Source organism: Aythya ferina, assembly GCF_964211825.1.
Source record: "Aythya ferina genome assembly, chromosome: 2".
NCBI lineage: Eukaryota > Metazoa > Chordata > Aves > Anseriformes > Anatidae > Aythya > Aythya ferina.
In genome coordinates this window covers 149,122,913-149,140,845 of record NC_140297.1, presented here as the reverse complement: position 1 = coordinate 149,140,845, position 17,933 = coordinate 149,122,913, and the positions used below count along the sequence as shown (strand labels likewise).

The 17,933-nt window shown below is 48.0% G+C and overlaps 1 protein-coding gene across 4 annotated transcripts in view; it reads right to left on the bottom strand.

Annotated features, from left to right (window-relative positions):
- ZHX2 (zinc fingers and homeoboxes 2) overlaps nucleotides 1-17,933 on the bottom strand; it is a 68,338-nt gene that overhangs the window by 24,206 nt on the left and 26,199 nt on the right. For 3 of the 4 annotated variants that reach the window (XM_084511194.1, XM_084511192.1, XM_084511193.1), the window contains exon 2: nucleotides 16,370-16,438. The gene's annotated coding sequence lies outside the window, so the exon portion shown is untranslated. Of the gene's footprint in view, nucleotides 1-11,284; nucleotides 11,342-16,369; nucleotides 16,439-17,933 lie in introns of all 4 variants that reach the window. The other variant, XM_084511195.1, reaches the window with a different exon arrangement.

The window sequence follows — 17,933 nt, the reverse complement described above, 5'->3', positions numbered from 1 at the left end:
TTGTCTCCCTGGATCCCCCTCCGGCTACTTCATAGCGTGTCCAGATGAACAAACTGTAACAATGGCTCTTGAGCAATACTTCAGAAATGCAGAAGAGGAGAACTGCTCGTTACAACAGTGTCTTACTGAGGAATATTTGTCTAAATCCTTTTTTTTTTTTTTTTTTTTTGAAACTGGGTTTCTTCTCCTCCCGTTTCTGGTGAGTAGGAGGGATCTCGGTTGAAAAAGCCAAGGCTGGTTTATACACATAAAAAAAACACCTCCTTAGGGGAACACGTCTTAGTTGCCTCTTACAAGGTCAATCAATTATTTCACGTTGCCTTTTGGTATGTCAGAAATCTTCCATTGAGCAATTTCACTCCATTAAAAAGTATCTGAAGGAATGATTTTTGAGTACTTTCTTATACATAATTGATTCTGCCCCAAAAGCAAAAAAAAAAACAACCAAACACTAATCACTATTCTACAAACGAGACGACATCAGAATGCAACGCAAAGAAGCCATACGAAGGCAGAACCACAAAAATAGGAATCAGCTCAGAAGGCGGCTACTCTTGCTGCTATCTAGGTCAACAGAAGGAAAGCAAGACCTGAGCTTGAGTTTGTAACATCCCGTAAACCTCTTTACTTCGCTTTTCTCCTTATTTTGTATGATTCGTGCTCTTTCCCAGCCCACCTCCCTCTCCTGTTTCAAAGCCCAAAGCTCCCCCTTGCCTGCCGGTCTCATGGATTATCTTCTTGCTGAATTTTTCAGAAAAAGGCGAAAGAGAAGTCAGAAGGAAAGTGTTAACCTGTGTCCGTGCCCTTTGTGGGGTGCAGGCTCCGGTCCCGTTCATGGAGGGACGGGATGACAGAAGTGCTAAGTTTCATTGTTTCCGAAATAACCTGTCATTTGGGCAGCCGTTGCTGCCTCTCCAGCCAAACTGTGCTGGAAATCCTGCAAAACCCTGAGCACAACCAGCACAGAAAGCAACGGCTCATGAAGCTCCCGTGCCAGACGAACCCCAAAATTTCAGAGGGATCGTGTGGTGCTGGCACAGAAATAATCTCCACTCAGCCCATGCATGCTAAGAGCAAAGTTTTGCGAGAAGTTCGAACTCACATCTCCTCCGACACAGTATGTTACTAATCCACGGTGCTGCCTGCCAGGGCCACGAAGCGCGAAAAGCACGAAAATGGCCAGAAACAGGTCTGCAGCACAGCGACCAGAACATGCGCTCATCCCCACTGACTTCAGCAAACACTCCTCCCCCCTTTCCTGTGTGCTGCAAAATAGGCTCCAACCAACCAGTCACTGACATCCAGCAGGACACTAATATTCGGGATTTGTTTGCCAAAACACGTGCGCTCCTTCCAAGGGAGGAAAGAAAAAACAAAAAAAGATCCTTAGCTGCATGATTTCAAGAACCGCTGATTTTGTGACCAGCTTGCGTTAATTTAGTTTGTCTCCCAGTTTTACAATGTTTGTGAAAATTTCTCTCTCTTTAAAACAAATAACCAACGAAAACCCTGCTATGAGCTCCGTGCGATGTGGCAGCTCTTGCCATGGCAACCCACCAGCTCCGAGAGCGCTTTTCTGCATGGACCTCGCTGCAAAACGAAGGAGGGCAGGGAAGGAGTGTGCTAAAAACCTCCGCTGGCCGAGTCCATCCTGGTGATCCCACCACTAAAACACCCAAGAAAGCGGCCTTGGCTCAAACCATTAACCAGCCGCTCGGTCATTTGCAGGTTGGTTGGTCTGCTTGTTTTGTAAAGCACGTTCAGTGTATTTTGTTTTCCAAACGTCACGGAAAATTACCTTTGCAGCCCCAAAAATGTTCTCCGTGCCAGAAAGGAGCACAATTAAGGCGACTGGGCCATGTTCCCAGATGGTCTCCACATGCTGCAGCAAGGAGCTCGCTGAGGGATGTCCCCTGGCTGGTGTGGGCAGCCGAGCCTGTGGGCAGGCTGCTTGTGAGCTCCCTCGCTGCCTCCGATAGGCATCACTGGGTGTTGCACCCCGTCTTCTGCTAGCACCGACCTGCCGCTGCTGCAGCACGATTAAACACGGGCTGTGCCTTCAAGCTCGTCTTCGCAACCACAACTTATCCTCTGAAGCAACCCCCCTCCCAGGCCTTTAATGAATATTCAGAAATTCAGCGCCCCCAGACATCTGTGGGAGCTAGGACCTCCAGGCACGCCTCATCTTTGGATATTCTTCAATCTAGCCATGTAGCCAAATCCTTTGTGATTTGTGATCCTTTTTGAACCACTCAGGATCCAAAGTTGACACTCAAGACGGTTCCCAAGGACTTTTCCCCCCTTCCTTCTTCCCAACAGCATTCCCTCTCTATCTTATCACCTGCAAGACTCTGCCTTAAGTGCTCCGATTACCCAGGCTGGAGCCATCCAGGGTTATTTCTCCTGAGGCTTTATGTGAAAGTTTAGTTGCACAACAGTTTCTGAGGTTTAGGAAAAACTACGTTCCACAGCTGAACAAAAGCAAGGGCTGATGTTGTTATCTGAAATCACCCAACCCCAAAATCCAAATAAGGTGGGAAGAGAGGAGACAATAGTCCAGCGGTTAAGGCTGGGGATGGCAGAGACCTGAAACCACATCTCCAAGGAGTGTTCAAACCATTCTCTCTCTCAAAGCTGGTATGGGCTTCAGGCAACGTTCCTGACAAAAGCATCGTTGAAACATGCATTTATGTAAAAAGCTTCAACTCCGGCAGGTCAGCTGCCTTCTGGCAGTGAAACACTTGGTCAAAAACATTTCCTAAAGCTACTGCTGTCTCAAGACTTTTGTGATGTTCAGGGGATTAGATCAAGGCTTACTGCATGTTCCTCACATGAAAGAGGACCCTCTCCCCCCAGCTGAATTCTTGAATTACTTTTTATCTTTTCTTCACAAAGTTCTTTTTCTCTTCATCATTTCTTTGTCTCATGGAAGAGACGCTGAAGAGGCTACCCAAAGATATTGTGGATGCCCCATCACTGGAAGTGTTCAAGGCCAGGCTGGATGGGGCTTTGGGCAGCTTGGTCTGGTCAGAGATGTCCCTGCCCATGGCAGGGAGTTGTAACTGGGTGGTCTCTAATGTCCCTTCCAACCCAAGCCATTCCATGATACTATGGCCTTGCTTCCTCTCTGATGCCTTTTGCCTTCTCCACCCCCACCAAAACACGAAGGGGGTTGAAAAGCTCAGTCAGGAGGAACAGGACAAACTCCTCACAGAGCTCCTGATCTGTGTGGCCTTTAGCAATACTCCCAAGCCTCTGAGGAGGAAGGGTGCTCCTGCCTTGGGAAGCAATCGTGCCTGTCATGACCTGCTGCATTCAACTCCCCTGGTATCTCTTGTGGCCTCACAACAGTAAGTTAAAGGGTAAATATCTGAGGAGAGAGGGAACAAACAAGAAGTCTTAAAGCCCCTTCCCACCCATACAGGCCAGGGACTGGGTGAGCTGTGCCTCCTCTTTCCTTTTGAAAGATTTCAGCTCCAAAGAGAAGTTATCCCAGGCGAGGTACAGCAAAATGGGAACGACAGCCACGGAGCATGAAAAGGCTACAGAAATGTAATGGAAAATCCTCAATCACTGACAAGTCCTCTCATAACACTTATTGAAATAAAGGGAATATGACAAAACATAACACAATTGCACACAACACTGCTGAGAAACTGGATCTGGCTGCTGAAATCAGTTCCCAAACCTCTTCAAACACACAGCAGCTCTCATCAGTTAACTGTGTCCAAACCACGCCAGGCCAAGAAGGGACAGGCAAAAGGAGGTAGGTCACCAGAACCTGAGCCATCTGCAGAACGGAGCTGGCACCTAAGTCTTTGCTGGCCTCTTTTGTCACTTGCCAAGGCTCAGACGTGGCATCTCTACTTGTTTCCTAATGAGAGGCGGCACAAAATGAAAGAGTTCAAGGGCTACGTCCATGGGATTTCTGTCTTAGCTGTTGTTGCATGAGTGAGTGAGGAGAGGAGCCTGAATATTAGATCTAGGAAGGTGAGTGAAAAAAGGGCGCTTTGTTTTCTTCTCATCATTTGTTTTTAATTCCAGATCTCATTCTTTCAAAATTGAGTTTAAACAAGAACAGGACAGATTTGACTCCTTTTGTGGAATAAATCAGCCTAACTGCTGAGGTCGGTGTTTTTGGACCAGCATAGACTCAGCCAAGGAAATTTGGTGCTGTCAGATTCATCCTTTAGGAAGGATGAAAAACAGCCACCCTGGCACTTCAAGTTTCTTCCTTTGAAGATGAAACAATTTAGAGTTGGTATCAGATGGCAGGAACTGAAAACTGTCCTTTTCCAGACTACCCAAAGATACTTTTTCAGTGCTTCAAAAGCTGAGCAAGGACATGGCCCACGCAGCCCATCAGGCACACAAGCTGGGGCTCTGAAAGACATCCCTCCTCTGCCTCCTGCCCCAGACTGCAGACAGAGACAGGGGCAGGAAACTGAGGAGAGCCACAAAATATTTAACCCACCAAAAGGGGCTTCAGATGGGATCCAAGGCCCGTGTTTCAGAAGAATCAAAGCACAGTCTGAGGCTTGCATAAAAAACCACACGCAGCAGAAAAACACCAAAAGCAGACTAGGAGAGAAAGAGGGAAAAGGAATGATTTGAGATTTTTTTACCAGATCTAAAACAAGAAATCTATTAGTGAAAAATAAGTCTTTCCTCCACGGACAACCCAATTTCAGCATGAAGGTGCACATACACACAATATCTATAAAACTACACAGAACTAGCACATGCCATTGCTGTTTTTGTAGGGAGTAAGTACCACCAGGAAAGAAACACCTTTGAATCCAGACCTCTGTTTGCTTCCAGTCCCAAGTGACCCAAAAGAAGAGCTGTCTGAAGATGCTCAGTAGTGGGTCAATCTTTCCCAGTAGGTAGGAGAGCTATAAATCAATCGCTTTAAAATAAATTAATAATAATAATAATAATAAAACAACAAAAACCCCCGAGGCTTGCTGGGAAGAAGTGGAATTGGGGGAATAAAGGTAAAGATGAAAAGAACCTGTAATCTCTTTAATGTGGCACTGAAGTTCTTATAAAGAGAAAGCACAGAAATGATAAGAAAGGGAAAGAAAGGAAAAGAAAGCAGCCCATTGACACCAGCTACAGATTTTTTTTTTTTAATGGGCATTAGGTCAGCAGGGCAGCTCCATCTGCCCTGCCTAAACCAGAGCTTTGATGATGTTACACGTAGTATTTTACTATAGATTTCATCCTGTTTGGCTGTAAGTTTATTTTTTTGTGTGTGTATGCATGTGTATCACGGCATGGGTGATAGCACAGGGTTTTCCAGAGGGGAAGAAGGATGATTTGTAGGCAATAATGAAAACAGCAGGCGTTGGGTTGCACCTCAGCCGTCTTTTTTGGGTTGGACAAGGGGAAAGGAGGACAGAAAGAAAGAGGCAGCAGCCAGGGGCTACAAAGGCCCCAGAGAGAAGGGAATAGGAGAATAACTAAGGAATGGCTTTGCCGTCAGGCCCCTGCACCCTGCTCTCCTCCTGAACTCAGCTATATGCACAGGAGCCACCATGTCCCCTTGTTGCTGCCCATGCCCACCACAACTCCCAAGGCTCACCACATCAGCTGAGACAACACTAATAAAAGACTTCTCTCTGCTACATTTTCACCAGTGATTTGCATCTACACGTAGATGAAAAGAGACCCCAGGCATTCTCCTCCAAACAGACTACAAAAAAGGAAAGATCATGAATCTACACTCTGCTGTTCTTTGAAATTCCACTGTGCTTTTCCAACCTAATTTAATAAGGACTGTGTAAATAGACTGGAGCCTGTAAGAGTTCCCAGTAAATGAGTCGCCTGACTAACACCGACGAAGTTAGAGAACGTTTGCTAGGAGCTGGAGTCAACGCTTAAAACACAGACTGGAGACAGACCGAGCAGATTTGGAGCCTGGCTTTCAGAAAACCTTACCCCACAACCTCAGCAATCTCTTAAGTTTACCTAATGCATTTTAGCATGAAGTTTAGCATAAAGGCAGGTTAGCAGTAATTGGACTATACTTTCTCCTAACACGCATGAGATCCCTGGAGAACATCGTTGTTTCAGCCAGCACAGATTCATGGTACACTCAACGGCACGCAACGCACAACTACATGCAACGCCTTCTCATCGAAGAGATCCTAGGAAGCCAAAACAAACCCAGAGCACATTTTTATGTCCATGACAATACACAAAGCAGGCATGTTACCCGAGGCGGTCACTGCTTCAGGAGAGCACAGCCGGCAGACACGAAGGACAAAGCAGAAGACACCCAGCACAGGCTGGGCCCTGCAGGGACACTGCTGAGGGATGTGCACAGACTCACACTGCCCTCGGGCAGGCGAAGCTGGGGCAGAAAAAGGCTCTCAAGACACAATAGGAAACTTCACATTCATAAGTTGCAGCAAGAACAAACAAGGGGTTAATGATTTCTGGCGGTTTTATTTTGCAAGGGGCAAGATAGAAAGGGGGATAAATTTTCAAATTTAATTTGACAATCCCTGTAGATTATATTCCAGGAAATTACTCTGTCATGTGAATACTGTTACTGAATGACATTTTGGTCCCATTATCTCAGACTCTTTTTGGCATGTATGTCAGATGTGATTCACCATATGTTTAATGACATGCAACACACTGGTTCAAATATATCCTACTAATGCACCCAGCCAAGAGAACCTTTATTTTCTTATGTTTCATGTTACAACTTAACTCAGAAATGCCTCAGTTAGTCACACAGTCCTCCTCCAATTTTAAGATCTCCCATGTAGATTTATGGAACTTTAAACAACAAAAGAAAACCTCCCGAGACAGATAAAACTTCTTTTCATAAATTTGAGAAAGGCGGGATACCATTTAACTGTTAGCACTGGAGATGTCCCGATCCTAATATCTTCTCCAGCATTTTTGAGCTATTCTTGTGAAATGGTTTCTCTGTATGATAACTAGATAGGATTTTTATAGTGAGAATGTTTCCCAGACCAATAGCTCTTCCCCAATCCCAATTTGAGTGCTGCAAAAACAAAACAAGCGCCAATCCCTGCCCCAAAGAGTTTACACTGTTTCCTTCCTCAAAGAGGAGTTAGGAGGATTACTAGCTGTAAACTGCTTTGAAGATAAAAAAAATTAAAAAAAAAGCAAGTGCTAAATATTGCTGTCCCCATGAGTCAACACATACTCCTCAAAACTCTCTACTAACCATTTATACCATGACAAAAATAGTAATTTTGAGCAATAAGCTCGATGCTTCACAATCGGTGGCTCAGGAACAACAAGCGGCATCAAGCGTTACTGTCTGTGCTAACAGCTCCTCACAGGCAACTCTGTGTGAAGGTTAAACCCAACAAATTTCCACTCGTGAAGTCAAGGCAGATTTTGTTCAGCCCCTTTTGCCCCAACGAAGGCAAGGCGGTGAGGGTGCTTCTGCCCTGCAGAGAGCAAACAGCAAGAGGTGTCCACCAGGGCGACCTCAGCCCTTGCTGAGGGGGAACCCTTCTGGGTTTCCTACCTGCTCACCTCCGTCCAGCTGCTGTTGTGCTGAATTTCCACAAAATAATTTGGCACCGAGCCTCTGCCAAAGAGGGTTTGGGGCAAGGAGTGGCCAAGAAGCACCAGTCACCCCCAGCAGTCCCTGTGGGAGAGAACCCACAGGCTGGCAGTGTGTGTGGATCTAGCCATGCTGTCACTCATCCTTTTTGCCTATATAATAACAGAAACCAAACCCCAAACTCACTCCCAGGAACTCACTGCCCCCCACTGCAGGGCTTCTGATCACCTGCAATAAAATCCAGCACCTGCAAAGCAGCCACAGACTAATTTTCAGATGTGGCCAGGACCCAGGTCTCCAAAACCATTTGATGGGACCCCCAGGAGTTCAATGCCCTGGAAAAAAACTGAGGTCCCATGTGTTGTATACAGGTGTCTGACAGCACTGCTGCGAATCTGCTGACCATGGTGGTGGCTGGGTCTGCACTGCTACCCCAGATGGACATGGAAGAGGCCACTACACCTGAGCCCAGTGCTGTGGATACACCGCAGAGCACAGTGAGGTTTTCAGGAGGAGAAGCAACATCTTTGATACATATCTATTGCTGTGCAGAGACCTGATGGGCACAGCAGCGCGCTGGTTGGGAGGTAAGAGACACATTGCAGAAGGGAGGTGTCAGGAACAGGCGCGCAGGGGCTGTGATTTGCGGGTGCAATTCGCCAGCTAAGCCTACTAGGATTTTTTTATACACGCTACGAAGACTTCCCATTAAACCCACCGGGTTGAGGAAGCGATAAAATCACGCGCAGGCAGGATGAGAGGGCAGCTGGGTTGCCAAGAAGCAGCGTGCAGCCAAGCAGAAGGGGATCTGCAACGCGGCCGTGGCACGAAACGGTGGCTGCAGGAGGGGCCGACGAGTCCTGACTGAGACCCCGTGCAGGAAGGGGGCTGTGGGAAATCCCAGCCATCGCTGGAGGCACAGCGAAGCCCCTCCTGGAAACCCAGCTCTATGGAGGTCACCATCTCCCTCCTTTCCCTTCATCTCATCCCCACCTGCTTCCCAGGCTCAAAACCCACCTAAAAGCCACCAAGATGATACAAGGTACTGTAGGCTCAGCTAGCCTTGCACCACTTTTAACACACTGAGCATCCCTCCAATTTCCCTGCCACCTCAGGACTGGCCCAAGTGTAACGCCGCCGTCAGGAGTTGATCCAAGTGACACAATTACTCAGCCAGACGTGGCTGGAAAGAGATACTCAGCCGTCCTCGTGACACACGCGAAATGCACCCTCAGGTCTTCACAGACGGCAAAGGAAGTCGCTTTTGGAGCTGAGGAAGAGCAGCGGCACAATTTCTGCAGCACCAGACCCAAGCACGACGTACGGCTGCAAGAGGCAGGGCTGCACGTTACGCTGCAGCTGCAGGATGCTGAGGTTTCGGTCCCTAATGTGCACCAAAAGGCTTGTGCTCATTACAAAAGCAGCCCTTACCAAGGGTGTGCTGCCACAAGCAAGCTGCTTCTCACCTGCTCACAAGTGCTTTCTCCTAGTGCTGTCCAAATATTTTTGAAGGGGCTGAGCCTGGCTCATTGAATTCCTCTGAAATTTCGCTCCCGACTCCACCAGAAGGGGGTCAGAGAAGGAGGCAGCTCCTTGCCCACACTCCTTGAGCACCAGAGAAATGGTCTGGCCATGGTCACTCAGTGGGCTCTTTTATTTCAGAAAAAAAATAAAGAAAGAAATTAGAGAATAAGGTTGCACCAGCAATAGGGACCACAGAATATTTTAGACCAGAGCTAAAAAAAAAAAAACAAAAAAAACAAAAAACCAACAACAACAAAAAACACCACAAAACCAACAACCTCTTTGGTGACAAATACACTTCCCCATGCCGCAGGACCTCAAGTCTTCTCCTGGAGAAGCTGCCGGGTGCTGTCCTTGCTCTTCCTCCCCACCCATGCTCACTGTCCTGCCCGAGACCCAGCTGGGGCTGGACTCGTCCCTCGCAATCCTGACTGGGTGTCGGGGAGCAGCACACACAGCTACAGCCCGGTTTGAGCTCATTTTGAGGAGCACAGACAGGAAATGTGCCGGGTTTGTTTGCACCTGAGCCATGACTAACGCTGGCAGGGAGAACGGAGACAGCTCAGACACCAGCGCAGCGCTCGCTGCGTACGTGATGCTCCTCCTGAGCCTCAAAAGCAGCGAGATGGGGCCTGAACGATGCCACCCATGCAAGAATCACAGCTGCATCGCAGGCAGCTACTTGGGATGCAAACCCCATGATGCTCACCTCCACTGCCTGCGCCGGGCTGTGAGACAAGGGCGTGCTCTCCAGTACGTAAGCAGACGTGCAGATTGAAGAGCTCCTGCCTTCAGGGTGCCAGCTCCCTCAGATTTCCAGCAGACCCCGTAGGGAGCAAGCAGTCAGCGAGAGACAACGCTACCAAAAACCTCCTGCGGCAGCCGAGGTGGGGGGATTGCATCCTGGGGAGCACAGGGAGCTCCGGGGAAGTTTATTGTGATTTTTGTCACTTCCCACCTGCCTCCTTGCAATTTACCTGGCTCTCTACTCCGTCCCTTGTTGTTCTCACCTTCCAGGCAGACACAAAGGTAGCAGCGTGGGTTTTGAATCAACCAGGACCAGCGGCGAGAAAAGGAAGCAAACCTGGGGCTGGCTTCAAGCATGGGGAATGAGAGTTTTGGGGAGGGGGAGAAGCTCCAGGGTTGGTTAGATGGGGATTTGGGCAAGATTACTGGCCTGCAATACAAAGTGTGAGCAGAGATATTAAACCTTCATAAGGACAGAGGGTCTTGCCTTGGTCTGCCAGAGGTCATGCTGTGCCTCCCAAAATGACGTGCCGGTCCAAGCTTAGTGTAAACTGAAAACCTACACAGCGCCTTGCACTGCTGCTCACCCCTATGAGAAGCCCTGAGTGCTCAGGCTCTGCTGGGGACCAGCTGAGCTCTTCCACTGCAGTCTGTGTTTGCAGCACAGCTTTTATTCCCCCGTGCAAATCACATCTGCCTTTTCAGGAAGATTCTGTATGACACATCTACCCAAACAAAAAAGAAGTTTCTCTTCTCTGCTTCTTCCCTCCTAGAGAAACTCTTCTTTTTTTTTTTTTTTTTTTTTTTTTTCCACCTCAAAAGCTGTTTTCCAGGGCAGATTGGATGAGCTGGACCTGCCACATCACATGGTGCTTGGAAGCCTGAATCACTCGCAGCCCAGGTCCTGTTCCCCACATGTGCTCCTGGCCCCAGCAGCCGCTGCTCACCTCTGCAGCCACCTCCACCTGGGCACAACCGAGCCCCTGTCACCGTGCTCCCCATCACGTTGTCCCTGGCACAGCAGGACCTCCCTCTATTCACCAGCAAAAGTGACCTTGGCTGATGCTTTACAAGCCATGTTGAGACCCCTGCTTGCTACAAAACCAGTCAAATCTGATCTTGCAGCAGGGAAGTTTTGATTCCTTAGCAGTAAGATATTAAGCTCAATCCTCCCCAGAGCCCACAGCAGTCTCCAACACCTTCCATGCACAGAAATATGGGATGCAACCCAGAAGAATGCTTTAAAGAACTACCCAATGCGCTGTTTGAAATACTACAGCAGCAATACTATATTTTTTGTTGCAATAGCATGCCTTCAGCATAAATAGGAAGGAAAGCCATAGGTCTGACAGACGAGCCATGCTGTTTGGAAGGGGGAAGGATAACAGCCCTGTGCCAGCCTTCTGGGAAGCGAGGGACCTGGTGAGACGTGATGGTGGCACGTGATGGAGATACCTCTAGTTTCAGAGTCTTCTGTGTAAGTCAAAACACCGAACAGCCTCCCTTCCCTCCCTGCAGGAAATAAAGGTGTTATTTCCAAATAACATTTCAGTACGAGATGAAGCGATGCGACGAGAATGGAGACGAAGTGTGCGATAGTGGAGTTAATCACAGCAAAGAGGGGTTGTGAGGGAATCCCACGAGACCAACACGTTTATTTCATTATTATATCACAAATGACATTAAGTATCCACCGAGTCCCTCAAGGCAGAATTCCTGCATAAAAAGCATCCCCGCTCACCAAGCACGGCAGAACCTGCAACTGTTCTATAAATAAAAGGTATTTACAAAGAGAGCTGTTAAATATTTATTTTCCTCTTGAGACCAAGTTCTCTGTTCATTCGTCTCCGCCGCAGTACCAGGGAGCGGAGGAGCTCACCTAAAAAAAGCCCAGGAATCGGTCCAGAGCCCGGGCTGGCCCCGGGCACCAGCCTCTACAAGCTGGCGAGGGAAAAAGCATCCAACCTGGCACGGAAGCAAACAAAACGGGCATGATCTCACCCAGCAGGCAAAGGTAGAGCGAGGAAGTCTGGCGACAAAGCAGCGCTTAATAAACACCATCAAACCGCCCTGTCCCGACACAGCCAGCTTGGCACCGGGCATTTCAGAGCAGCGACAACCTTCAGTTGTCAACTGCGACTGCAGATTTGCATCACATTTGCTTTGTGTCTTGGGAACGCGCACACGTTTCTCACAACTAATGAATTACAGTGATTTCTTTTTTTTTTTTTTTGGAAATTGACAGTTCTGGGAGGGGAAGGAAAAAAAAAACAACAAAAAACACAAATCAACCAGCAAAACCCATGGCTAACCCTTTGTAGTAGCGATTGTAATAGTCCCTACCCCGGCTTGCCAAAAGCTGAGTTTTAATTAAATATTAAAAAGCTATTTGTTAAAATAACGTTGCCGTGGCAACTGGAGAAAGCTAAAATACCCCAGCATTTCTGACTCACGGCATATTAATCAACCTCCAGCTATTATATAATGAGCACCCCCCCTGCCAGCGCCTGTGGCCCCGGAGCCGGGCAGCGCTCGCTGCTGGACTCTGCCCCCAGCTCGGCGGGGTTGACCCTGGCCACTCACAGGAGCTCATGGATTTTGGGGAAGCCATGCTGGGGGTGTGCACGTCCCCATGGGTGTCCAGGGACAGGGGGGCTTGGTGTGGGGAGCCTGGGTGGTGGTAGCAAGGGGTTGGCACAGCCCCTTCCCTGCCAGCCCCCTATTTCTCATCGGGACACCAGAGCATCCACTCTTCATCTGTTCCTGCCAAGGATTTTCAGAAATTGTTGGAGTTTTGTCCTGCAGCGGGTGCCTTCCGATCCTCAGGCCAACTGTGCAAACTCTGAAGAAGAGAAGAAACCTTGCCAGTGTAGAGCAGCCCTGCCCCTTCACGCCAAATCTCTTTATTTTATATATTTAAAACAACAAACGGGCACTCGCTGCCCTGGGAGGCTTTTCCAAGAGGACACTGCTTGCACTGAAGGCACTGGGACTTCTCCCGTTGCCTTCATCCATGCCACGGTGTCACCGTGAAGGAATCACTGAAGGGAACTGCTGCAGGAGGGAGTTGAACATCAAGGTCCCAGGGCAACGCTGATTTGAGGGAAGAGGAACCAGAAGCAGAAGCACAGCTGCGTGGCTCAGAGTCACGGACAACCTTCCCCTTCGCAGCGACTTCATTTTGTTCTTTTAGCCCCCCCACTCCTTTTTTTATTTTTATTTTTTTTCCTAATGGAAACTAAATACCTAATCACGTAGTTATTAATCAAAAGGAATGTGGTGAATATTACAGCATTTGTAGGGCAGCTTGGTTTCCTGCTGCTTTGTTTGGGTGTCACAGGCTGTGACTATGACAACCGCAAGCAGTTATTGGACTGATGTCATTAGTGACATCATGCTTAATGGAAAAGAAAAGGAAGAAGAGACACTACCAAAAAAATACAAAGAATGGAACAAAATCTGCTTTATTCTCTTTCCTCCTGCCTCCTGGACCGGATCCTTAGGGATGGCCACATTGGGGCTGCTGGAAAGCCAGGCAGCATCAGCCCTGGTCTTAGCAAAGCTCAGGAGGTGCTGAGCACTTGGGAAAAGCTGCCCTCCTCCCTGCCCTGGCCACAGGACAGAGGTGGACTTGATGTTACATGGAGGAAATCTCCTCACCCTCTCCTGGCTGGGGGCCGAGGGCACCATCCAGTGCCTAAGCACAGTGCTGGTATTCAGAGGACACCCCGCTGTCAGAGCTTTGATAGAAAGTATTTGTCAAGTCGTTGCTCAAGCTGCAAATAGCAAAAAAAAAAACAACCCAAAACAAAACTAAAAAAAACATCACCACTACCACCAAAAAAAACCCCTGAAGTCCCCCAAATCCATCCAAACCGTATCTGGCAGAGAAAGGTCCCCTGCAACAAGAATCCTCTTCACAGTTACACATCTGGGAGTGCTGATAGAAAATGGGTGAGATTTCCAAGTTACCTTTTCCCAGCTTTTCCAATGCATACAATGTGCTTCTTTGCCCTTCGTGCTCTCCTGCCAGACCTGCCATGTCTCAGCAGCCTGATGCTGCAGCATGCCCTGGCACCACCTCGTCCCCCCACACAGCATCCCAGCATGGGACAGCAGCCACACCACAGCTGCTGATGCTTCTCAAGTGGATCTGACCTGGAGGAAGCTCTCCCCCTGCCTCCTCCCAGGGCTTGGTCCTTCCTCTCTCCCACAAAAACAAAACCCCATGGAGGGGAACTTCCCAGCTGAGCAGCTCTCCCCTCTCTCCATAGCACCTCTCCAGGCTGAATGCCTGGTCCTGAAGCATTTTGCAGGACAGTACAGGAGGGGTAATGCAGAGAGCAGATGTTCCACCTCCGGTTTCTCCTCCACCTTCTACGTGTTGTTTCTCATTTGGCAGTGCCCCGCTGCAGCCATCTCATGCTGCCCAGTTCTTTTTGGCTTTGGCCAAGCAGCCTTTCACATGCCAGGGTGTTACAACACAAGTAAATGGGGATTTACTGTCTCCTTCTACCGCTGAAAAATGGCTACTTCTCACTGCAATAATTTCAGAGCCATCTGAGACCGTACACAAGTCACCTGGGCGGCTTCCAAGCAGCCTGCTCTTCTGTTTTATCTCTCACCCTCTTAACACAGCCGTGATATATCAGAGCCTCCTGCACCGCTGTGTTGCTTTGACTTAACAACCCAGACAGCATGCACCTTGGACCAGCCGTCTGCCTTTGAAGAGCTGGAGCACAGCACGGGCAGGTCCCCGTGTTTACTCCTTCTGCAGCAGTGAGCACCGCATGGGTGCGTTAGGACAAGGATTTGTCAGGGCTTCAGAGGTGCTTGCAGAGCAGAGGCCAAATTTCAGCACTGCCTACTTAACAGAAAACAAAACGCTCATCTCAAAGAGGAGGTTGCTCAGCAGCGTTTCTAATGGATGGACATATTTTGAGAGACACAACGTGTAACGTGGCACCTTTCTGCTGAATTTATTCCCCCACACCACCTCCCTGCAGCCAGCATGGCTGTAGGGAACAAGGCCAGAGCCCCTTCTGTGTGGTGCTTTCTAAGTGACGGACAAAAAATAAACCCCACAGCTCGATTAGCAGGCCTCATGCGGCATTAAACACCGAGGAGTGGGGAGAAAATGCTTTTGATCCAAAGGGAGACTACAGATAACAGAACTTCCTGAGGACAAACCCAAAACACCATCACAATCTCACACCATTTTTCTCCCAGCAAAGGACTTTGTGCTGGTATCCCTCAGAAAAAGCTGGAAGCAGGATTCCCTACTGCTGGGTTTCTGCTTACCAATTTCTGAATGCCTGCCAGGTATTTATTTAGCAATTTTTACCACGTCTTTTTTCCGAACACTGATGGACTCGGTTTCTTTCCTCTTAACATAACAAAGGCCTTTATTTTTTTCAGGCTGATTTCAATTTGGGGTTTTATTCTGCTCTAGCCCAAATAGATTTGTGTTGGTGTAACACAAAACAGGCTGTATGCCACTGAAATATAAATGGAAACAAAATTCTCCTGATTTCCAAGTAACCATAGATTTGTATCACCACAGAAGAGGGTAAAAATGGAATGGGCTTCGGGCTGCTTTTAAACACCTCAAAAAACCCCAACCCCTGTACAGCTGCTCTGCTAGGAAAACTTACAGAAACGCAGTGATGCCCAGAGCAGTGGTACCCAAACACTCAAATTTTAACCCTGTTTCCCTATGGCCTGGAGGAGCTGCCCTGGGGCACACAGAGGTTTGTCTTGTGCAGCCCCAGCTCTTGCAGCTCAGGAGCTACAAACCAGCCCCGGCTTCTTTGGCAATGCAGAGGAAGAAGCCATGGGGTGGCTGCTGCTCAAATATATGTGCATATACTCATAATCATAGAATATCCCGAGTTGGAAGGGACCCACATGGATCACTGAGTCCAACTCCATAAAATATTGGCCAAAGTGCCTTGGAGCAAGGGAGGGAGCCAAGCCTGCAGATACCTCATGTGGTGTAAAAGTGGCTCTGAAGTTATTTGACCAGATTAGGGAAGAGCTAGATACTGGATCATTTTCTGTTTTGGTGACAGGGCTGGGAAGCTGTACACACACACTCAAAAACCACCTCACGGCAAACCCATGTTCTTCTCCCCTTCCAAAACACACAGGCTTTCTTCCTGAGGAATTCCTTGCCTCAACTCTCCAGCAATGTTTTGTCTTTTAATGGCTGGTAGGGCTTGAAAATAACAAACAAGCTTCAGATGGTGCTAATGGTCCATTCTGCTGACCATATTCATAGTTAAATGCATTCATGTGGTTCATATCTGTAGCGAGATAATTACTCAGCCTATGTGGTAATACAATGCTGGCTACATTTTGTGGGTTGCACAGAGGTGCCAAAGACACACAACTGGTTCCAAAGCACTGGAGTTGCTTGCTGTAAACAGTTCTAAAAATGTCTTTTTTTTTTTTTTTTAATTTTCTTTTTATGCTTCCTTCTGTTTGAGAAAACTCGGGGTTCTCACTTAAAAGGAAAATAGAAATAAAGCAGCTACTCACAGCACTGCGTTTCTTACATCCTGGGAATTCAGTTCTTCTGCCTCTCAAGGCGAGCAGAACTTCAGATACCTACAAAAGAGGGAGAAAGCTCTGTAAGTCAGGGAAAGAAAAAAAAAAAAGGAGAAAACTGCAAAACAGCAAACAACCCTTCCACTCTCTGCCCACAATGAGTTTTTTGACAAGACCTGGGAATGCTGACTGACAGGAACTGCAGCAATGTCCACTGACCACCAACAGCATCATGTGAAGGTTTGGTGCTCCAGCATGTACAGTAACACCACATACCTTGGGGGCCTCTGGGGAAAAAGAAAATCCACATTTCTGAGGCCAAAACGACAGTGGGGAGCACTCACAGAGGGATGCCCTGCCATCCTGCCGCGTTGGACTGGAAATACCCACAACACATCTGCTGCAGGCATGGGCCAGAACCAGCTCTGGCTACTGGGAGCTTCGATAAAATGTGCCTGGCTCATCGCCCTTCTCCTTCAAGGGACTCACCTGCTGGGTCCTAAAGCTAAAGTTTGCTTTCTTTGGTTTTGCTTCCTTTATTTTTTTTATATATTTCCCCCCTCAGCGCTGGGATGGAAGGGTTTGGCAGTAGCAGCTGTGCATGTGTGTGTACACACAACTGAGAAACACCCTGCCTGAGGGGCTGTGAAGAAAAGGAGAGGGGAAAATAAGTGGTCACAGGACTGGGCTGAGAAAAAAAAAAAGCAATCCATCCAGCTGCAAAAGCAGTACATCCAGCCAAATACCCTGCTCGCCAGACAGAAGCTTATCGATCGCTTCAGCGGTGCCCACAGCACCGCCTGCATCTTCAGCCCGAGCTGAGGAATTTCAGTAAAAAACTTCATGCTCTCCGCGTTATCTGGACAGAGGAAGGCTGGCTGGAAAACCTGACAGCAAATTAGAAAGAAATCACTTGGAGTCTTTCGCTCCTTCCCAGCAGCAGGTCAGGTGTTTTTTGGCTCTTTTCAGAGGAAGCCACTATTTGATTTCCTGAAGGAATATCAGAGCTACTCGAGGAGTTGGGAGGCCAGGAGCTGTTACACAACCAAAAGATGTTTTCTAAGAGCTTAGAATAGAAGAAGCTGCGTGTTTATTCATAGATAAAAGGGAAACTGCTTCCCATTTTGCTCCGCCTCAAAGTAAGGCAAAACATGAGTTTCACTGAATTGTAACTGAGAAACTGGCGTTTACCCCTCCACCTGCTGAAGGGACAGAAAGTGCTTGGCACCAGAATTTTGGGTTAAAATCCCTCAATTCTCCCATTCTGTGCTACAATCCTGGTGCCAAGCAGTTTCTGTCTTTAATGGGCTTAGTCTGGTTATCTTATGTTGAATACACCCTCTGAAATCCTGCCTTTTCAGTGCTGTGTCCAATGCATAGAAGTGGCCCCATGTCTTCCCAACAGGACCAAAAATGCCCTTACAGATAAAATGCTTTCAGCCACTAACAAAATTGCCTGTAGTGCTAAGTAGCCTCATTTCTAACCTCTGGTTAGGGAGTCAATTGAAATAAATACATTATATAAAGTGCCATCGCTTCTTAGGACTGTATAATG